A 24,275-nucleotide genomic window follows, 5' to 3' on the forward strand; every position below is an offset into this window, starting at 1 on the left:
CTCTCTTTGTTATGTATTTTAAATCTATTACCATCCATACATGTTCTTAATTTCTAAGTGTTTGACAACAAAGAAAAAGAATAACCTTCAGGATTTATTCATGCAATACCCTGAGTTCAATCTATGTTGTTAATGAATGTTTTTCTTCAGCTATAATCTTGATAAGTGTAATTCTTAATTGCTGCACTTTCACAGTGACCTTTGTTTCAGGAATTCAAGTTTGCTCCTAAGCAACATGTTTCACTTTCACATCACCAGCTTAATGGAGAATTCTTAATTGCTTTCTGTTGGCTGACCATACATCACCACTTAAATTTAAATTTTGTTTGTCTGAGATACTCAATAGGCCCTGCAGTCTGAACATCATCACTCCAGCATTTCAACAGTTCACAGCTCTAGACTCCATTGCCCAATGATATACTACTGCCTGAACACTACACCTTAAGCACTGAAAGAAGTCCTTCAACCAAAAAATAAACCAAAAAACCTGAGTGTAATAGCTAGCCTAAAAACACTATCAAAAATAGAGACAAATTATAAAGAGAGAGCCCTCTCTGATTACAGTTTGGCTAGAAACTATGATCCAAAGATTGGTTAGTGGTTACCCCGGCCGTATTCCCTTGGGAGTCATAGGGAACAACCTGGGTGTTAACAGAGTCTTTCAAAGATCTCGAAGGTAAACCTTCATTCCAACCACCGTGTTGAATGCAATGAAGCTTGGGGGGCATGCACCTCGATTTGCGTTATTATGATAGGGGCATGCAAACTTATCATGAGCAATGTTTCTGAAAAGTTCAAGCTCGTTAAAAAATAAAACTAGCCACGAGCAGTTTTTATGCGAAGTTCAAGCTCGTTAAAAATTAAACCTTAGCAATGAGAAAATGGTCCCTCAGAGTTTAAGCTCTTTAAAAATGAACCAATTTCCGGTAAATAACCATTGTGAATGCATTATCATCAGCTTTTGAGCCCTGGTCGTGTTCTCATCATCACCTCCACTTTGTTTTAGCCGATCATTCACTTCCATTTGATTGTTTACCCCTTTTGAGGAACAGCTACGAAGAGTGATCCTGTTAGCCATCCTTGTGACACTGCCGTGATTGGAAAATTCCAAACCTTACCTGGAGCTGCTACCCGAAATTATCACTCATTCCTCAAAAAACGAGTCTCCTTTAAGCTCTTTTCACCTGAATCATAAAATATGAAAAGATTGCTAAGCGATTGGCCTCTCCAGCTCGTTAAAGCGACCAGAACTGCTATCCCTCCTCTAGATTTTAATATTTTTGGACCCGAGGGATTATTACACAAAAATATTGAGCGCTTGTTTTGTTCGGATCGTTAAAATTACCAAAAATTCATTCCTTTCGTATTATTTTATACTTTTTCGGACTTAAGAGATTATATGACGAAAAAGGATTATTGGAGTTTCCTTTACATCCCTTTCAAACTCTCTAAAATTTAAAAGGACCGAGTTATCTTTGTCGTTAAACTCATTAAAACCGAATAGCAACAAACTTTTCCATGCAGACAAGAACAAGTTTCACTGTCACTAGGCTCGTTAAAATATAGCGACGGGTTTGCCCGAAGGGAAAATTATAGAACAAGCATATGTTATCCTCCTCAAGCTTGACAAAAGTAAAGAGGTACTGGTCAATAATGACTGGGAAAAAATTGGGAAGAAAAGTTGAAGAAACTTTATTGGTAGCAAGTCGCTCTTGAACATGACACTTTCACTCTGCATCCAAGTCGGGTTGGGTTGTTCCGTTCACCGGTCATATCACCATTGGACCACCACACCATCCATATTTGGGGTTAATGCTACCAATCCATGCTAGTGTCACCGGTATGTTCAAGAGAAGTCGCTCAAAGAATTCACCTGTGTCTCATCCATTGCAATACATTCACACTCCATTCTTTCATGACTGCCACCCTGAAGCCTGTATCATCAGATCGTTTTCAACTAAAAAAATCATTTACTCCATTCCGTGTCATAGATTTGGGATTCATTAATGCCTTCCTACGACGGGTCACTTATTTTTGACATTAGCTCATTATCCGAGAAGTCGACTTAGGAACAACCCTTTCAGTACTTTGAAGTTTGCATGCCTCAATGGCAAGTTTCTCACTTCCGGTGATAGGTTTACATCAATGGCCTTCGACCGAAAGATTTTGCGTGGTGTTCGACACCAAGTCCTTTTTCACACCACACGAATTTTACTGTAGTACCTTGAGGGTCATCATCATCATTGGTGATTCCTCTCGCGCTTGTTAACAGCTTACATCACTGGCTGATAATCAGGTGCTGTCTTTCCATGTTCAACTCCAGAACATCTTTCACATGGATCGACTTGTACTCCGAGTGAAGATTGGATGAGTTTGAAGACCCCGAATCTAGTTTCATCCATCCAGGTTACGATATATTCAGGAAAATAAAGACATCAAATGTACATTGTTGCTGCACAGATGATCATCCGAATCAAAGGATGATGACTCTATCAGAATCATCAGTCTCCTGCACAGACGGTTGTCTATATTATGTACATGAAAATGTATTTATAAAGCTGAGCATGGGAATGCCCGCCTCAGCTAGATCATGAAAAATATTATGAAGATACTGTATTGTATTGTATCTTATTACAGGTCGCCTTCCAGCTTAGAAAAACTTTGGATCCTCATGATAAAGCATTTCCCCCGACATCAAAAGATTAACAACCTCATGCTTTAGGGGGAAACTATTATAGACATTTTTGGGCACTCAACCCCAATCATACATGTCCATAAACCAAGGGCTCCTAAGTCCCTAAAAGTGTTGTTCCATACACTGAAAGAACAAGGCCAGCTGATTACATCATCTCCTAGAAGTTCTCCACAAGAAATTGCTCAGAACTGGTCAAAGCTGGACCATACAGGTTTCTCAGTGCTAAGGGTGCGATGCATACTGAAAAGCCCTTCTGTAGGGTGCGATGGGCAAGAGTGGACAAATGGCAGAGACAGTTTGTGAGTTGGATGATCATAGAATCTTCCAGAAACTTCTCCTATGACACTTGTCTCTCTGAATTCGCCCAGGGATGAGTAAGAGATCATCAATCTCCAAGTGGAATTAAGAACTATCAGAGAGTGGACACTAATCAAAATCCCAGAAGCTGACTCACCCCCTGCAATCATCTATGTATGGATACCTCATCGTAAAGATCCAAAGGCTGGAATTTTGTATCTTGTAAGGAAGTGTTGTTGGTTTCTTGGTGGAAAATCATAGTGTTGGGTGATCTAAGCTTTCCATGAGGTGAAAGAAGGGCTTTCATGCTGGAGGATGATGCTGGGTTAGAACAATTGGTTGTAATCCTCTTTGCTATTCTTGATATTAATAAAGCTATTCAAGTTTTCCTCCACATTCTTGTATGTTTGATGATATATGCATTTGTGTGGTCAATATATATCTTCTCCTATATTGTTTATGATTGTAGATCTCTGTTCTTCGATAGTATTATGCTGCTTTGATCCCACAGGTGCTCTTTGAAGCTAGGTAGACAAAGGAGAAGTGGCAAGGATCTGTTAGAAGGGAGAGGAACCGAGCAAGGAACCAAGCGCAAGACTGAGGTTGGGGTCCTTCATTCCCCTCTCATCTACTTCTCATAAAGGAAAACGAAAGTAGTTTTAGTTTGTTTGTTTCTAAGATAGCTACCAGTCTTAGTGGGACTAGCAGCTCCGAGTGGACACTAGATTTCCCGATAACAAATACGCCTACACACCAAGCCAAAAACATGAAAACACACACACCCCTACTAAAAACAAATGTATGTACAAATCAAAGTGCATGAAATTCACGCATAATAATTTTTCAAGTAATGCCCATTTCGGGGCTTATCCAGAGGATTCCCTTCATAATCAATCAACTCGTAGGCCCCTTTTTGCAAAACTCACTTTATAATATAAGGCCTGTGCCACATGGGCTCGAATTTGCCTGCACCCAGCTTATCATTCTCTTGATCATAGAGCAGGACTAAATCTCCTTCAACAAAAGAACGAGGATGGACAGCATGATCGAAGTGAGTTTTTACTCTCTTCTTCTGTGCTTCAATCGCTAGAGAGGCTAGTCGACAAGTCTCGTCCAACTGTTCTAGGTAAAGAAGGCATTCTTCTACCGGAGTAGTGTTGGGGAGTAATTCGATGGCTAATTTCAAAGAAGGGATCTCGCACTCGATGGGAAGGGTAGCCTCCAGTTCGTAAACTAATTGGAATGGAGTGAAACCGGTGGCATCCTTCACAGAAGTTCGGTAGGCCCATAAGGCAGAGAATAACATCAAGTGCTAGTTAGACTTGTGCATGCCAATGGTGTGTTGAAGCATCGTAACTAGAACCTTGTTGACGGCTTCTACTTAGCCATTGGCCTGAGGATAGTATGGAGTCAAGCTATCATGCCACAAGCCTAGATAGGTTGTTAGCTCAGTCATCATATGATTATGGAAATTCTTACCATGATCACTGATGATAGCCTAAGGGACTCCAAACCGTAAGATAACATGATTAAACAAAAATTGTGTTGCTGTGTGACCGTCTTCAGATAGTGTGGGCATCACCTCGACCCATTTTTTGAAGTAGTCAATGGCAACAATGATATACCCATGCCCCTCGGTCGAGTGAGGGTTACAGGTCATATAATCAATGCCCCATTTGGCGAAAGGGCCGACAGTAACAACATGGTGCAATGGAGCGGGGGGCACGTGCATCTTCCGTTGGTAGATTTGGCACTCGTGACAGGAGCAGATGGCCAGAGGCAACCCCTCTAGCCCTACAGTGGGTCTAATCACAAACAAGGATAGATCAACAATAGCTTTCCTTAAACAGTCATAGTTGGAGGCCTACCTCAACCGGTGGTTGATGGAGTTCCGTTATGCTACTCCAACTTCCACTTCCTTTTCCACAACGAGTGATCAACCTGAAATAATGCAAAGGAAATACAACAAAGCACGTAACTGGAAAACAACAATTATCTATTTACTTACAAAGTCAAGAAGTCATGAGCTATCAAGTACATTTTATACAAGACATAGGAAAACATCATTGATTGTATTAATAATGGAATAAGAGTAAGCTTACAACCAAAGTCTTGACGTCACAAGCCTTCTCAGAGGGATCCAGCTAGCATGTTCCTCAAGCATTCACTCTTTGAAGATGGATCTCCCAACATACAAGTCTCTCTCACTCATAAGCTTTACACAAGATTAAGGGAACTTCACAGCCTTCTGCAAGCTATCAACAATCCCACACTTGTCACACTCACACCAACTATCTAGCAAACTCACAAACACTAACATCATTGCCCAACTAGCCAACTATCAGAAACTATCAATGCATAACAATGATGAGAGTTTAAATAGGAGAAGGAGTCTCCATGAAAGGTGGAAGAGTGAGCTTATCCCAAAGGAAGGTACGACAAATTATGAAACAACCATGCCAGAGAAAGGAGGGCGATACAAACTATGCCAACAACAAGGTCTAGAGTCATCTAGAAGGCCGACTGTTGGAACAAATTAGCCTAATCTGGATCATCGCGGGGGCATAACTGAGCTATAGCACTGACATCACTAATGAGTAATGTAGCTAGTCAGATCATTGCCAAAGATAACAAGTAACCTCGTGCTGGAGCATGAAATCAGGCCATCGCGGAAATCTGATGTACTTTCGCACTGACAACGCAGTTGGGATATTTGTGAGAACCTGTTAGCACGTATATTTAGTCCATAGACGCGATGAGGCAGATAACTTAGGAAAAATGGGTCTGTTGGTAGCACAAGAGAGCATTTGTTCAATATGATCATGTTTGGCTTGGACACATGACACAGTAGAAGGACTGGAGTGAAGATAGTGACAAATTACTGTGTAACAGAATTACTCTAGCCTGATAATGGGTCTAGCCACAACAGATACATTCTATGGAAGATTTCCTTAGGTTAGAATCAATCGAGAGGGCCTACCTCTTGGTTGCTTATCCTGTTTGATGAAGTCTTCACTTGCTCGCTCTAGCAATCTCTTGCTTCCTTCTTTAAGTTCCTAAAACAAGTAAACAACAACAGCACGTAAACATAATAATAGACAAATTTCAATTCAACCTACTTAATGAGTAAAGAAGAATTAAGACACGGATATGTAATTTTACAAAACATGTAGGAAATCAATCGATAGTTGCATATATTAATGTCAAAAAGAGATTACAACCATCCGTCTTGCCATCGCAGTCTTCCTCTGACAAGACCAAGTTTGCACACACTTTTGCTAGCATTCCATGATGGCCTCAAACAACACTAGTTTAAAGGCTCTTCCCTTTAGGCTTCACTCCAAACCAAACACACTTCTCCCTCACACAACTAGATGGATACAACTAGTAATAGCTTGCTTGTCTAATCAAAATATTATACTCACGCTCAGCCAACACTCTAACTAGCTTATGCTTGGGAAGAAGGGAGGTTTATATAGGGAATATGGATGAGAGATGGATCCTCTTCTCATGGGAGAAGGACTTATCCCTTGAGGTAGTTCCATCATTATAGGGGAAAGGAACCCAAACTATCATCCTCAACCCCATTCGGCCAAACCATTTACCAGATATCCATTATAGAGCTTCTAGAGTTGGAAGCTTCGGCTCTAATTTAAAAAACTTTCCATAATAGGACAAGCACGATTGGAACATAGCTCAGTCACATCGATCAGTGCGGGGAATAGTTCTAATATCTACACATCAGCATGGAGGAGACAAAGGTCATTAGCGCCGGTCTTGTAAAGTAGGTAAAACAAAAGTTTCAGGGGAAATGGTGCAAAAGGGAAATGATCTGCTCATGAAGAGGAACATAATGGGAGTTTCTCCATGAAGGTAAAGCATGCGGGCTTCATTGTAGAGGTCCTCTAGGATGAAAGAATGGGGAGTACAGGTACAGTGACAAAATGTTCTGTAACACTTCTGTGTGAAGCACTCCACCTCTTGCAGGATGGAGTAATTGCAGAACTAAGGGCCCGAGAGCACTGCGCCCTCCAGGTTATCAGCAAATAGTAGATCAACAACGAATAGATCACCCTACAGAGAAATGTTGCCATCGCTATGAAGACCGAGGTGACCAATCAAAGCAAGAAGATTATGCAGGTCATTGAGGAGGCATGTATAATGGTCCCAGAGTTGGCCATTCCGGAGGAAGAGCTAGTCGAGGTCAGCATCCGCAAGTTGGCCACAGGGGTGCACAACACTCGGACTAAGATGACACGACTTTAGTTGGAGTTGAACTTGCAGATTACAGAGCTATAGTTGAGGGCCTAGCTTTCAACACCGTCAGAGGTAACGGAACAACAGGAAACCGCTATCACATAGGTAGTAGCTATTGTGGAATGTACAGTAGCAGACTGCACACAGTTGTTCAAGCAGTCATTTGAGATCCTGACAAGCTTGCAGGAGGACCCAAATATACAGAGGCTGGAGACAAAAGCACGTGAGCTATGACAACGCTATGATGAAGTTAAGGGCACAATGCAAACCATCACACTGAGACAGAGTCTAGCCAAGCTACAGGAGGCCAAGCAACTGAAGGAACAGGTGGACGCAATGCTGCACAAGGAAGTAGTGCTGAAGGTGTGAATAAAGCCCTGGCTAGAGGAAGCTTACAAATTAACAGGAAATATTGAAGGAAAGCTTCTGACTTTGCAAGCGACGCCACAAAAGCTTCAAGCTGACAGCGCAGGAGTAGCGACTGAGAAGACAATGGAAGATGTGAAGCAGGCGATAGCTTAATGCACGGCCGAGGTAGTGGTCATATGGGTTGAGCTGGATGGGATTCATGCAAAGATCTCTGTGCCTACTGAGTGACTCGAGGGCGAGTCACGATTTTTGTGTTGGGGGTCTATTGGGAGTGAGATCCCCAAGGGAATTTTTGGGGCTAAAAGGCCATGTTTGAGTTCAATTTTGTAATAAAATGGTAAAGTCTCCCATTTTGTGGTCGCGAAGCGCAAAGGTGTTATGTGTCATAAAGGGTAGTCCACCCTTAGTTTTGTAAAGTAAAGTCAGCTGTAAGAGTTGTACCCATGGTCGCAGACCATGGGATTGTATAAAAAGAGCTAAGCTGTAAGCAGTTTTGGAGATATACAATGATGAATAACATAAGAGAGTCATACCTCTGAAGTAAGAAGTCTAAGTCTTGGGTCGTAGCATAGATAGAGGCTCTGCAACTGAGTGTGCAGAGGCCTAGTGTAGAAGTCCACAACTAAGTGCACGGACCCTTGCAGCTGTGTGCACAGGGCGAACAGAGTTTGTAAACACTTGGAAGATATCAATAAAGAGAAATATTCGGCGATTCCCTTGTCTTTGTTTTGTTATTGAATCTTGATATGTTATGTATGAATTTCCTTTATTATGCTTATGTGATGCACGAATGAATGCAATTACGTTGAATAATTGAATGAAATTACGATTATCTATTTATGCAGTGTTAACTATAATTATTTGATAAGATAATCTAGTCAATTAGAGTAATTGGGCAATCTGCATGGCACGCTGCCATAGCAGCGCAAAAGTACCTGAGCAACAGGCTAGGGCTGCGCGAAGGTCGATCATACCCTTTTGTGGAGGTATTAAAGGTCATAATAAAGGGATCATCTTGCAAGCCCTAGAGCAAAGTGACCTACATGAAGGAAGGGATAGAGGGAATCAAACGACATCACAACCATCTCAGGGTGCATAAACGTGGTTCCAGTATCCCCCCATACTGCTTCGGGTGAGACTTTGATCTGCGCTCCGTGGGCTCATGCCAAAAGGGCTAGTAGTGTAGGGACTTTTTTGGCTAATTAATGCTAAACCTAGGTTAAGCCACCTAAAGCCAACACAAATTCACACTTCTCCCTCACACAACTATGAATAGCTTGTTGTTTACTCCAAACTTAATTAGCATTAGCACACCAACATTAACACTAGGTTATGCTTGGGAAAAATGGAAGTTTATATAGCATGAATGGATGGGAGATGGTTCCTCTTCTCATAGGAGAAGGTCTTATTTCTTGAGGTAGTTCCATCCTTATAGGGGAAAGGAGCCAAAACTAACATCCTCGACTCCATCCGGCCCATCCATTTATCAAACTTTCGTTACGAAGCTTCTAGAGTTGGAAGCTTCGGCTCCTTATTTAAAAACATTTCCAAAAGAGGATCAACACGACTGAAACAAAGCTCAGTAACTCCAGTCGGTATTAGGGACAGTGTTAATCCCTGCATATCGGTGTAAGGAGGACAAAGGTCATTACCGTTGGTCTTGTATATTGGGAAAACCAGAAGATTTGTGGGAAATGGTGCAAAAGGGAATTGTTCTGATCATGAAGAGGGACATAATGGGAGTTTCTTCATGAAGGGAAAGCATGTAGGGTTAACTGTAGAGGTCCTCTAGGATAGATGAACGAGGAGTAGAGGGACAGTGACAAAATGTTGTGTAATAAATGCCCCCTAAATCATGAATTCCGAACTAGAGTGAGGGATGAAATGCTTTATGAATCAGTGTGGGGAATTGGAGTTTGTCATTGGAAAATTGTTGGGTAGCAGAGGCCCTGCGTAATGGTTTTGGGGCTTAAAGCCCGCAATTTTGGGTAAAGGTATGGTAAAGGCTCCGCGAGATGTGCGGAGCGTGAATTGTAATGAGTCAAGTCAAAGGGTTGTTCGCCCAAAGATAATGTAAAATAATTTGGCCTGCCCATGGTCCACGGACCATGGAAATGTATAAATAGAGGAAGGATCTAAGAGTTAAGAGTTAGTTTTTGGTATGTACTTTTGGATCTAGAATGTAATGGGTTTTTGAAGAAAGAAGTTTTGAAGTGTCTGTAAGTTCGAGTCAAGGGTGTTGGTGGGTAGATAGAGGCTCTGCAGCTGTGTGTGCAGAGGCTTGATAGAGTTTGTAGCTATGTGCATGGACCCCTGCAGCTGAGTGCACAAGGTAGATCTGGATGTATTGGTTCTGAAATACTATGTTGAATTTGAAACATTGTGGATCTGGTTAATTTATGATTGATATATCTATTTGATCTATGCGCTTATGCTTGTGTTATGAGTTTATGCAAATCTATAACTTTTATGGGTGCGCAAACTGGTTATCTCTATTAAATGCTTTCTTAAAGAATGAAAAAGGTAGATCTGATCTGTAACAACTCATTAGTAATAAGTATCAAGGAATTGCCTTGTTTCGGATCTATGCAGAAGCAGAGTAGCGTGGGGCCACAAAACGACACGCGAACCCTCCAGACCACACTAAGACATCCCAAGGGTGTAGAAACCTGGTACTAGCACCCTCCCCTACTACCTGGGGTAAGACCTCAGTCAACACTCCATGGATTCTTGTCGAAAGGGCCGGTAGTTGTGGGATTTGTTTGGCCAAATAACTCTTCCGAACCTAGGTTAGGGCCCAATAAGCCAACAAATGGTTCCGTTGTCGGGACTGGGATCTGCCTAAAGGATGTTTGATGTTGGAACACTAGAACCCTACAAAGAAAGAGCTTGAACATTGGTTGGATCAGAAGCTTCACGTGTTTGTGGTTCAGAAAAATAGAAATCCACAGATATCAAAAGAAAGGTGGTTGGATAGTTACATATACATAGAGATCCACGAGATCTTCTTTGCATCATTCTCGACAGAGCTGTACAAGTGGATCGCGAGGCTAGCTGATAGCGTGGGAAGGTACAAGCTAGATCAACCCATAGTGTGGACCCCAGAATTGGTGTGTAGGCTAGAAGCATCTGAAGACAAAATCGCACGCACAGTAGATCACTGGTTGGATCGGATAATAGGAGGGTTCATCACTGAGTTCGTGATAGACACAACTATGAGCTATAGTGAAGTAGAAAGGAATTTTCTCCAAGGACTGCAGGGTAAGTACATCAAATTGTTGAATACTAGGATTAAGATGATGTTATGTGAAAAATGGATTATGTGCATTTATTGATGTCTGGCATAACACGAAGCGGAAGAGGCTACCAGGGAACCGAAGGATTAGAAAACAACCCTCTTGTTTCTATCTTGCGAGAAAGCAAGGAAGAACTTGTGGGGTTCTCTCCGAGAAGCACAGTTCAGTTGATTGGGTAGTGCATCCCACTAATACCACCACCATCCATGCCATCACCTACTTCTCCTACATCGAATCCCTCTTCACCAACCCCACCTCCGCCACCACCAAAGGTTGCGATGGCAAGTGCAGTCAAGTTGCCGGTATTTAGAGGTGTAGGAAATGAGGAACCAGGTCAGTTCTGGTTTGTGGTAAGGGATATATAGGAAGCCCAAGGTATAATAGATTATAACATCAAAACGGTGACTCTGGTTAGCGTGTTGTAGGTGTTACACAGTAATTTGTCACTGCCTTCACCCCAGTCCTTCTACTGTGTCATGTGTCCAAGTCAAACATGCTCATATTGAAAAAATGCTCCCTTGTGCTGCCAAATGACCCACTTTTCATAAGTTATCTGCCTCATCGTGACTATGGACTTAATATATGCACTGAACGACACTCATAAACAGTCTAGTCGTGCTTTCAGCCTGGAAGTACATCTGATTCCTGCGATGGTCCGATTTCATGCTCCAGCGCGAGGTTACTTATTATCTTTGGCGATGATCTAACTAGCTACATTGCTCACTAGCGATGTTAGTGCTAAATCTTAGTTATACACTCGCGATGATCCAGATTGGGTAAATTCATTCCAACAGTCGGCCTTAAGTGCAAGGGAGGGTGCATTAAGTGCAAGAGCCAAGGACACAACAAGGACCACTACCTCGTCTTTGCAAACAACTTGGTGGGAGGGGGACCGATGCCATTGAGGCTAGAGGTACAAGAAGGGCCAAGTGCGGCACCTGTGCTCTGGTGTGCAATTTGTCAAGTGGGAGGAAAGTACACAACAAACAACTGCCACCTATTGCAGAAGTATACCCAGACCCCGCAGCAGTTGTATTGCAACTTTTGTAGATCAGTGGGTCACGATGAGTGAACTTGTCAAAGTTATGATTTAATGATGGAAAGAACCTCGGCCTATCGAGTGCAGGCTGAAGCGCAGGGTTTCAACCCAATCGTTGGGCCACACGGGGGATTTCAAGGACAAGGATGGGGAAGAGGAATGGGGCCCAGGCTAGGGCGCAGATAGTTGATCTGTTATAACTGCAGAGGACCAGGGCACTATGCTCGCGACTGCATGAATCCAATGAGGATATCTTGTCCATACTGTGAGAAATTTGACCATGAAATGATAGACTGTCCAATGCTTATTTCCCAGATGCGCGAAAAGGCGGTATTGCAGCCCACTCTGACTCAAAATGTCCAGATGATGAGATTGGAATCGTGTGAAGAGGATCCCAGCGTAAACATGGTACTAAGAAGCGGTGCAACCACTGAAGGAGATGCGGGGAAACAGTCTGGGGAAGATGAGAAGGGTCACGGTGCTCTAACAAAGGAACCTGAGCAGGTGAAAGGGATGATTAAAGAAGCTCTGGAGAGCTTCACGAAGGTCTCTACCCCAGGTGATAGGGATCCAATTGAGCTGGGAATGGATCCCTCGATGCTTACCAACTTTTTAGAGACATGTATGAAGTTGATATGCGATAATACGGTGGTTAAAGGACTCCAAGAACTTATTACTAGATGCGTGGGATTAGGGGAACCACGTGTAGTCTGGAAACTGGGGAAACATGCTATACGCACTAGACAGGAGATGCGAATGATAGTACAAATCGGTGAGTATGAGATGGACCAGGTCATTCTGGATTTAGGGGCAGATGCGAATGTGTTACCTAAGAAAATGTGGGAATGTATGGGTAGGCCTGCACTGCAGTGATCTCCTATTCAACTAAGGACGGCCAACCAGCAAAAGATCTTACCGATGGGCTGACTGCAAGGGGTGACAATGGACATTGAAGGTGTAAGTACGCAGACTGACTTCGAGGTAATAGAAATTGTTGATGACAGTAATCCCTACCCTGCATTGCTAGGAATCGATTGGGCCACGGACATGAATGGGATCATCAACCTAAAATGATAGAAAATGATGTTCGAAAGGAAGTCACTATGGGTAATAGTTCTGCTGGACCCAGCTGAAGGAGAGCGCTACACCAAACCAATGCGCGATGAGGATAGTGATGATGAACTAGGTTGCATATACCAGATAATCGCACAAGCTTAGGATCGGGTGAATCCCATAGAGGATGGAAGAATCTCTTGGGAGCGTGATAGTTCCTACACATCAGATTCAGATGAGGAGACTAAACGATGGCAGAACCAATTGCTTGAAGTCATAACACTCAAATGTAATATGATGATCAGATCATTGCGATGCATAACCACTAAAGTAAGACAATGGCCAGCAGATAATGGTGTAACCAATGAGGGGTAGTTCGTCAACCCTGGCACCTTAATGGTAGCCCAGAAGCAGCATGGTGCATTGGAAGAAGCGTTGTGTGCCAAAGGTGGTGTGCACAGAGGAAGTTGAGATGGAGAACATAGTTCCATGTAAGAATTAGAGGACGTGCGCAGAAGCCATGCTAGAGCAGGGCAATCATCCATCTACAATGAAGGGTACAGTTGTATGTTGCGCGACCATTGACCCAACTGTATTTGCCCATAGCAAGGGTCTGCTGGGCTGATACGACCGTACACAGAGTAGGGTATGCCAAAGGAACTCTATGCACGGCTGGACGGGTCATTATCCCTACGGTCCGACCTGAACACAAAGACTTACATGATGGGATTTAGTAGTTATGGGAAGCCATTTGGCTCGGAAAATTGCGACTTTGCGAGTTAGAGGAAACAGGGGCCAAACTACGAAATAAAAGTGTGAGGCTGGATGAAGAAATTGATAAAATAAAATTAGAAGTCACCCACATGGGTCGCGCGCAAGAGCTATTGAAGGGACCAGACATGGCCGACTCTCCTACACTATTAGGACAAGCCGTGACCCTGCTAACATGGTTGTGACTGCACCCTAGGGCACAAGGGAACACAGACAGTGATACGTTATCAGACTCAAAGGAATGCGAAGGGTGCCCAATGTTAGAGCTCAAATCTGCCTTAGGCTGAAGGAAGACAGGATTCAAGATAACACCATACCACGCTCAGCTTCGTAGCTAGCCCTACGAGGACAGGAGAGGGCTCTCTCCGGGTCATCTCAGTACAAATAAACAAGAAGGTCTGAGATGACTCAAAATGCACACTAATTTTAGGCTAGTAAATAGATATGGAAAAAGGCGATTTTTGCATGACTAAATTTTCTGGACTGTGTGCGACCAAAGGACCGCATGAGCTGGGAAATTAAATCAAAGAAATAGGGTGTTTCATGAGGCAAGATAGGCAAGAGATTTAGCAATCAAATTTGAATAATATGGAGTGGAAAGATAGTTGAGAGGCTGAAAAGGGCATATGCGATGAATCCTTTTCAGACAGAAGAAGCCACACAAAACATGAACGCTTTCCCAAGGCAGAGAAGTAAACTGAATTCTACCTTTCTCACTTAAAAGCATTCAGCCTGGAAATGATTATGAATGAAATGTAAACACAACAGGATACATATGAAACAGATAAAAAACACATTGCTAAACTCATACCACAGGGATCTCCTGAATTAGAGCTGCATCATTTTATTAATTTCCTAGCCAAAACTTGTACAATGACAACGCTATGTTTTTCCTCCACACTGCTCCCAGAAATTGTTTCCCACATTACAAATGATTTTTAATACAATAAATAGACTCTCTGTGGGAAAACAGATCGACACAAAAATGGGGGGCCATTTCACTAAAATTATGAAGATATAAGAAAAGCCGTCCATCTGGTCTGTAGACAAAATAGAGCTACATTATTCCACTTGAAACTTTTTGATGACCAATGAAAAGGCGAAAATTGTAGCTGTATATCATAACTGAAGTCAAACATAGGTAGTTGAATCCGGTTCCTCTGCCACGGTAGATGTCTTCGTTCTAAACTTAGCTTTCGGTCTTTTCACCTTCTCGTTGTCATCTCAATTTTTTTTTTTTATAAAAATAGTTTTGAATTTTGCTTTTGATGATGGGAAGCAGAGTTCCACCAATCCCAAACTGACAGCCCTTGGACAACTGTAGTTTTCCCATCAAGTCCTTCAGCGTTTGTCCGTCATTTATTTAAAAGCAGACTTTTTGGTTCATTTATAATGTAATTTGTATTCCACATATCGTTTGATGGCGTAACTAGAGGTGATGAGCCAACACGTAGCTTGTGAAGTGCTGCAATTGATTCTCTCATAAAACCGGCTTGGAGTAGAAAATTTGAGTCATTTTGGAAATTTGATGAAAAAAATGGTGAAAAACTGCTTTGGAGGCTCTGTGCACCATGTGCACGCGCAGTGCGCCGCGCTACCTGGATGCGCCGCGCCAGAGGGGAAAAGAACTGTGGCAGGAGGCCTAGTGCGCCGCAACCTCCCAATGCGTCGCGCCAGTTTCCCATCACCTATCAATGGCTTTGCTTCATCCGTTGCTCATTGCATACAAGAATATCAAGTGGCCTCCACCATTTCGATTTCTTCCTTCCACTATAACAAACCAATAAATACACTCACATTTTTATACAATTCCAGTTTGAAAATACTAGCAACATATCCCTCATGAAATGGAAAACTCAAAACCTGGTTAACGAAACAAAGTCAAAATGTTGCAAAGTATACTGATGTACTGTAAGACTTGGGGTATAAGAATTCACAGCTTGTTTGATAGTGAGGTTCGACATCATGGGGAGCCCCTTTCACTCGATATCTGGGAGTCTGAAGATGATATTTCAGAGCCTCGATCAAGTATACTCAAAAGAAATTGCCTTTCACTATCTGAAAACTGTGGACTAGGAATCCCATCAACAAAAGACTGGAAGAAGGGAGTCACATGTATGGGCGAGCAACACTCAGGGAACGAAGACATGGGGATAAGTCTCTCATCTTCTTGTTGAGTCTGCTCTGATGAAATTACATGTTGAGCTGCAGTTGAGCCACAATCTCCATCCTTTCTTCTTACATGGACTTGTTCTTTTTCTTCAATATTGGCAAAGCTAGTATGAAAACTTCTATTGTTGCAAACAAACACAAGTGCCGCAATTTGAAGTGGGTTGTTTTTGGGCATGTCAATGAAATTCATATAAGAATTGGAGCCAAGACTAAACTCAGAACTTTCCTGACAGGTCTTCTCACATGGTTCACATAGCTTAGGCATGGAAGGCATATGAAGCCTCTTTGAAGGTATACAGGTTGCTTCTGGGCCTTTCTCCTTCTCAGTTAGAAGAGGTGTTGAAGCATTTGTTCTAAGGTCAACACATGGATTTGATTCCTTCATCTCATCCTTTTTTCTCAAGTGGCTGTCCTTTCCTTGAATCAACATTCCATCCAGTTCCTCTGAAGAATTTTCATGGTTTTGATTCAATGTTTCTACTTTACGTTTCTAGACTAGTGTGCTTAAAAATTTTGCTTGTTGAGTCAAAGTTGAAAGCTTTGGATCATTATTTGAAACAAACGCATTTTGTAGCTTGGAACCTTGGTTGACTAGCCTCTCAATTGCAGCAAAGGGATTGCATGGGCTTGAATGGCCAAAGGATACCAAGAATCCTTTGTTGGTTATTTGATCATTTGGAAAAACAGCAAGGGCTATTCTAAACTGCAACATGGATTCCGGCCCTCTAACCTCAGTCATCAATTTAATGGCTCCATCCCCTGGAAATACTCCTGAGGTATTATTGGTCCTCAATTTCTTAGGGCATACTGCAGAGTCCACTGTTTTAAGCATGCTTTCATTTTGAACCACAATCCTTTGGTTGTTTTCATTAACATGGATCTGTTCGTCATTTTCCTTAGATAATGCTTCCCTTTTTGCTTTCTTTTTACACAACGCATTAAAACAATTCTTGACAGCATTGTCAGTCCCGCCCTGAACTACTTTTGCGATCTCTGTCCAACGGTTTCCAAATTTTTTATGTGCCTCGAACAAGATTATATCCTATTCCTATGACTAGCTCCCCTTTTTATAAGTTGTACTCAAGTATGTGTTCCATCTTCTCCTGCACTGTCTGATTGTTTTGTCTTTCAATTGAGATGCAATGTTAGCCCACCTGTGGACTCTGTGCGCCGCATCCAATTAACACACAGTCGGCCTTCATTCAATCTCTTAGCTAGAGGAGCCTGTAAAAATATATCAACAAGGACCATTATTATTTTTTTAGCAAACAATGGACTTGGGACTTGATTTGTCATCTCTTCAATCCGAGCAGCATTTGACTCAGAAACTAGAATCTTCGCTTTGATGTAAGAATTCTTGTGAACAGAATACGAAAAGTCAGAGCTTTCAGAGAGCAGCATTTCCTTGGCAACGAGAGTATCATCAGCAGGTTTCTGAAACTATGAATTAGATGCACATTGTCCAGTACCATGAAAACATGAAATTTCTGTAGTCCGAGTACCCCTAGCAGTGCTACATCTTTCTTGTTTATCTCTTGAAGTACTATAGCTGTCCACTGTAGCACAGCCATCACTAAAATGGGCCTCACCTCCTGGAAGATAAAGTATCATTTTTCTAAGAAGATTAGGCCATATTGAAGACAGTTTCCCATCTTTTGGTTTAAGCATAGGATATACCTCCAACACCGTGCGTTGCACTGGGTGAACCCATCCATATTCTATGGTAGTGCTATCAACTACGCTTTTCGGATATCTAGCCATCAAGTCCACAAGCTCTAACCCACGGAGATACAGGGTACTGTCAAACATCTCATGTCCTTGAACATATAATTCACCCAGGCTTACGCAAAAGTTCCTGTTTGACCTTAGTTGCGACTGTGCTGTGATAGTTAGCATCCTTGCGCAAGAGAGTTTCATAAACTAGGAATGCTGATTTAAAATAACTCATGGGCAGTGTCCCCTCTCACTTGCTCAAGTCAACTTCAACTGATCTTCTTGGATGCAAATGGATGTAAAAACAATGGAATTGCCTTATGAAACTAAGAAATTGATTTTTGCTTCATACAAACTCATTTTTGTAATGTTTTGGCTTCGGCTCCTTTCATATTTTAAAACAAACTTTGTTTCTTTTGACTTTGAATGATGGTTCCTCTATTGATTTTTTGCAGGGATAGGAGCTGATGAATCCTGGAAGGTGACCAGGGCTGCCTGAAGAACTGTAGAACTTGAAAAACCTTAACCATCATGTATCAAACAAATTTGATGATTTCTTCTTCAAAACAAAGTTTTGAAGAAGAAATTTCCTTCAGTCTTATTAATGATGAAAATCTTGAACTGAAAACTTATTGAAAACCTCCTCATGGCCTGCGGGCATTATTTAACAATTTTGAAGACCAAACCCTAGACTTAGAAACTAAAATGAATCTTTTCCGACCAAAATAGCATCTATGACTGTAAATGACGTGAAATGAACTTTGAGGAATTTTGACCAACCCAGCAGGTACAAACATGAGGGAAACAAGTGAAGAGACCCTTCCGTCAGATAATGGCATGCCCCTAGTGGAATGCAACTGAGTGAAGCGAGTGAGACACCTAAAAATGAAATGCAAAAAGAGTTTTGATCTTTGACAAAGGGCTACAAAGACTGACTCTAACACCCGCAACCCGAGCTAGTAGGGAAGCGAAAGGCTCGCACGATGGGTGCGACCACCTGGCTATCTGTATGAGGCCTAGTCCCAGCACTCCACGTAGTTGGAAGAGGGAGAAAGACTATAAAACAGGCTGCAGGAAAGCTACGTAAGTTGGCCGTGGCGCGCAAGGATGGTCAAATTCATAGGACACATCTGTGTACCAGGGGCTCTATTGCCGCGAGGTTGGGATGGAAGCTGACCGTTGTAGGTACTGTTCATGATAAGATGTCCCATTTAAGACACGGAGAAGTAGGTGGCGGGCAATTAAGGCATAAGGATAACCGCCAAAATCACATTAATGAGCCATGAGGAGGGCAAATGGCCAACATTGAATTTGAAATCATATATAACAAGCAAGAAAATGGGCACACCACAAAGTATGATCATTCGAAGAATAGGATGCCTTGGGTTCAAGCTGAGAGGAGAAAGATGAATGACAAAGTAATGGAGAAAAGCCCGTGGTTTCAGGCATTGCCAAAGGATTACTAAGAGTCATTCCTCAATTCAATAAACCCTACCATAAAGAGTCCATAGAATCCCACGCCGCAGGTAGCTGAACTCCCTAAATCACCCAGGACGCCACGGACCGAAAAGGACCCCCAGATACCAGGACCAATAAGGCAGTTGCCACGAAATTCGTGCTTTAGCAAGCTCACAATGGAAGAAAAGGGCAAAACTGTTACAATTGAAAGCGAAAAGGAGGAAGAGGAATCCCTAACATACTTCGAAGAAATAGACCCCGACGAGGAAACTATCCAGTGAGTGCGATGTCCCAAGTATGTTCCTCCAAGCAAAGGGAAGGCTAAGGTCCCTACCAATCTGGATGACGTTGACAATATACTCATCACCCTGTCTCTTCCAAAAGGGGTTCCAGTTGAAAGCACGGTGACTGGTCGTATTTTGACGATGAAATTTGAAGACTGGGACCTTACAGATACAACAAAATTTCCCCATTTGGTGACTAGCAACTGATGGAGAAGAGCATGGAAGGGACGATTACGACACTTTAACTAAAGGAATGGCTGCGAAAGGTGGAGAACGTTGGGTTGCTCTGTCTCCTATCCATTCCCCACTTTCTCCAGCCCCCTATTACAATATTGGTCATCAGAAATTTGCTATGTCTAGTACATGATGGATACTTATGGATCGGCTAACCCATCCACATCATGGTAGAACTCATTCATAAGATCTCACTGCTTCCCTATGAAGGAAGAGACCCCAAGGAAATTGTCGATAAGAGTGGCGATGTGACGATGACAGAAACCCTGAAAAAGAAATATAAGCTGGAGAAAGAGAAGAAAGGGTACATTATTGATAGTATCTCAGACAAATCAACTCGCATTGCTACCCAGTTGCTGGCAGGGAAAGTGATGCGGAAATGCTGTGGCACCGAGGTTCCAGCGATCATCATTGCTCTAGTTGAGGAATGCGCAGCTGGAGAACGGTTCAATCGAGTGCGGTTCCTTTGTGAATAATTCCTAACCAACTGTAGGGAGGTCCAAGAGGAGGGAAAGACCTTCCACTATGCGTGGATGTTGTTGTCCATTGTGTTGGTTACCACTGAATTACCTGAAGACAGCTAGTTTCCCTCCTTGGACCAAGATTGGCCAGAAGCCGCCAAATTTGTGTCGCTCTGGGAAACCAAGGATGCTACAATAATCCAGGGAATCAATATTTTTTAGATACTAATGGACACAGACGTTCGACACTGGGTCACCCAGCAACCTCGGTTGTCCAATGAAATCTATGATAGTGTGAAGTACATAGCTGAGTTTAAAGTAGACATGCACTTTGTCTACATTTGGGCATGCAAGGACTCTGACTAGACATGGACTACACTTCCTTTCATTGCCATTGATGAAGCCATCGATGCAGTATTGGATACTTGACCACTAGAATGGCACAAACCAGATGCGATGGGGCGCGATGAGGCTGCCATCCAGAAAAAAAGGCTAAAGCTAAGCATGCCGCACAGCAAAAGCGGAATGAACAGCACGTTGTGGAAGTTCGAGCGGCCCAGGAGGTGGCACAGACTTCGACAGACAAAGCACTTGCAGGAGTGGCTGTAAAGGATGAGAGCCATCAAAAGGTGCCCGTAGAGATTGCCACGAAGATAGGGATGGAAGGAACACCATCAACCACCACAGGTGTGCCCTTAAAACGATCGTCGATGATAGAACGGATGAAGCCGCGAAAGAAGGTCAAGGTGTCTAAATGGGATGGAGAACTGACCACCTTGACAGAGGGTGACCTAGGTGACATAGGGGACACAGTTCACGAAGTCACTCAGGATTCAATTGACGAGGCCATGTTGGAGCAACAGATTGTGTTGGGGGAGCTCCGCGCACAGCTATAGGAACTTGGGATACGGGTAGCACAGACGGGAACCACCGCTACTCCTGGGGTTACGAGTATGTCAACCACTAAGCATCTGCTGAAGGCCCAAATGGCTTATACTATCAGGATTCCAGCAAGAGAAATTGATAATAGAAAATGTGGAGGATAGAGCTGCGATAGGACAGCTTGCGGGGCTGGGCCTAAATTTGGCTGCCCTCCCATGCGAAAGCTTGTACTAGCTCCAGGATAGTGCCACGATGGAGCTCCACACCAGCGAACGATGCACGGAATAGGTACTTAGCAAATAGAGAATTAATATAGAACAGTTGAGCCTCCAGCGAGACGAAGCCATCAAACAGAGTCAACAATTGGAGCAACTTGTAGGGTAAGCATGTTCATGTGCCCCTGAGCTGGAGATTGCAGCCGATTTACCTGTTGGCATATGAATCCACAAGATGGCTAATGGGTTCCATGAAGCAAAGGAGGAGGTTGCGAGGATTTAGTTGGAGCTCAGTTTGCAGATCACAGAGCTGAAATTGTAGATACACCCTTTGATGCCAACAGAGGTCAACAGCAATGCAAAAGCATCATTAACTCCAGGCAGGAAATGATCACACATTCCATGAAGGAATGCACTAACTTGTTGGTTCAGTCGCGTATTATGCTCACTTCACTTCAGGAATATCCAACCATACAATGACTGGAAATCGAGGCAAGGGAGCTCTAGCAAGCCTACGATAATTTCAGAGGGATCGCACAGACAATTGCTATTATGCAGCGCTTGGCCAAGATGAGGGAGGCCCAGGCGCTAAAAATACAAGCTGATGCTGCTCGACAAAAGGAAGCAGTGGTTAAAGAACGAATCCAACCATGGATTGATGAGGAATTTGTGGTTTCCATCGCCATCAAGTGCAAGGTGGCACACATGCAAGTGGAATATAAACCCAGGGAAGTAGCTGAGACAGAGACTGATGTGTCAGCGACACGTGTTGAATAGGTACATCAGATGGCAAAAGAGTTTACTGCAAGTACAATTGAAGCACAGAAGTTGCTAACCGACCTTTGCGTGAAGATTGTCACACCAATCGAGTGACTCCGGACGAGTCATGATGATTGTGTTGGAGGACTGTTGGGGGTAGCAGAGGCCCCGCGTAACAGTTTTGGGGCTTAAAGCCTGCAATTTTGGGTAAAGGTATGGCAAAGGCTCAGTGAGATGCACAGAGCATGAATTGTAATGAGTCATGTCAAAGGTTTTTCTACCCAAAGATAATGTAAAATAACTCTTAGAGTAAGGCTCTAAGAGTTAGGAGTCAGTTTTTGGTATGTACTTTTGGATCTAGATTGTAATGGGTTTTGAAGAAAGAAGTCTTGAAGCATCTGTAAGTTTGAGTCAAGGGTGTTGGTGGGTAGATAGAGGCTTTACAGCTGTGTGCACAGAGGCCTGGTAGAGTCCGCAGGTGTGTGCGTGGACCCCTGCAGCTGAGTGCGCAGGGCAGTTCTGGATGTATTGGTGAAAGACTTGAATAAAGATAAGTTGGTTCTGAAATACTATGTTGAATCTGAAACATTGTGGATCTGGTTAATTTATGATTGAGATATCTGTTTGATCTATGTTATTATGTTTATGTGATGAGTTTATGCAAATCTAGAACTTTTTTGAGTGTGCGAACTGGTTATCTCTATTAAATGTTTGCTTAAAGAACGAAAAAGGTAGATCTAATCTGTAACAACTCATTAGTAATAAGTATCAAGGAATTGCCTTGTTCTAGATCTATATAGAAGCAGAGTAGCGCGGGGCCACAAAACAGTGTGCAAACCCTCCAAACCACACCAAGACATCTGAAGGGTGTAGAACCTGGTTCCAGCACCCTCCCCTGCTACCTCAGGTGAGACCTCAGTCCACACTCCGCAGACTGTTGCCGAAAGGGCCAATAGGTGCGGGATTTGTTTGGCCAAATAACTCTTCCGAACATGGGTCAGGGCCTAATAAGCCAAAAAAAACCTACAAGCAAGTATAGATATGTATACATAACTAAAAACTTTGTCAAATGATACATGAATTGTGGCATAGACGCAGCCATCTAGAGAATGCTCATGTAAATGGATCTAGGTATGGGCGCAGCCATATGAAAAAGGGGATAATATCGAAACCAAGGTATGGTCGTAGCTATCCAATAATGAGAAGGATCACATATGATAACTCATGGCATGGTCGCAGCCATCCATATGAAAGAGACATGTATATCAACATAATCATGTCACAATGCTTTGCAACCTGGACTTTTGTAATCTGAGCCCAGTGTTGGACATGGAATCCTCCCATAGCAGGTTTTGGGGCTCAAAGCCCAAGTTTTGGTTAAAGGTTTTGTAAGACTCCATGAATTTCTGGCACAGAGCACGAAGTAGAGGTTAAGTCATAGGGATATCCACCCTAAATTAATGTAATGTAATGTAAAGTCGTGTTGGCCTACCCATGGTCCACGGACCATGGGATTGTATAAATAGAGTGAGGCTCTAAGTTGTAAACATAGATGATGGTGGAGGATAGAGTGAGTAGCGAACGAATGGTTAAAGATTAGAGTAGGATTCTAAGTGCATTAGGTCGTAGTAGTAGGAAGAGGCTTTGCAGCTGAGTTCGCAGAGGCCTAGTAGAGTCTGAAACTGAGTGTGTGGACCCTTCCAACTAAGTGCGCAGGGCGGTGTCAAGTCTGTAATTGGGATTGGAGATTAATAAAGAGAATTTGATTCTTATTTCTGTGTATTTGTTGTGCATTATCTTCTTTATGCTGTTATTAGTTTATGTATCACGTGCACTGATACAATTGCTGAATATGTTGTAATAACCATAAATCTTAGACACACAAGCTAAGTAATCAGTAAGTTAGCAAGGAACTTGGGTATTATACGGGTCACACCCCAATTAGGGCTACGCCAAAACAACAACATGGGTTGTGAAGGAATAACAAGTGTGCATAGTGACGGGTCAGACCGTGAACCTCCAGAAGCCCATCAAACCTCGGGTGAGACCTCAGTCCGCGCTCTGCAGACTATTGCTGAAAGGACCAGTAGTACCAGGATTTTCTTGGCTAAATCACCTCTGAACCTGGGTCTGGCCCATACAAGCCAACAAATGATTCTGTTGCCGAGACCGAGATCTGCATAAAGGATGTCTTATGTCATGCCACTTGAACCCAATGAAGAAAGAAATTGAAGAGTGGTTGGACAAGAAGATTCACGAGTTCGCGGCACAAGAGAACAAAAATCCACAAGTATCTAAGGAACAACGGTTGGAGCGCTAA

The 24,275-nt window shown here is 42.8% G+C and overlaps 1 pseudogene; it reads right to left on the reverse strand.

The window, feature by feature from the left end:
• Positions 1 to 15,710: 15,710 nt before the first annotated feature.
• LOC149163242 (transcription factor MYB124-like) lies at positions 15,711 to 17,845 on the reverse strand (annotated as a pseudogene).
• Positions 17,846 to 24,275: the final 6,430 nt, after the last annotated feature.

The sequence above is a fragment of the Pinus tabuliformis genome, chromosome 5_1 (assembly GCF_031772625.1).
Source record: "Pinus tabuliformis cultivar Carrire ecotype Pingquan chromosome 5_1, CPIR1, whole genome shotgun sequence".
NCBI classification, from domain to species: Eukaryota; Viridiplantae; Streptophyta; class Pinopsida; order Pinales; family Pinaceae; genus Pinus; species Pinus tabuliformis.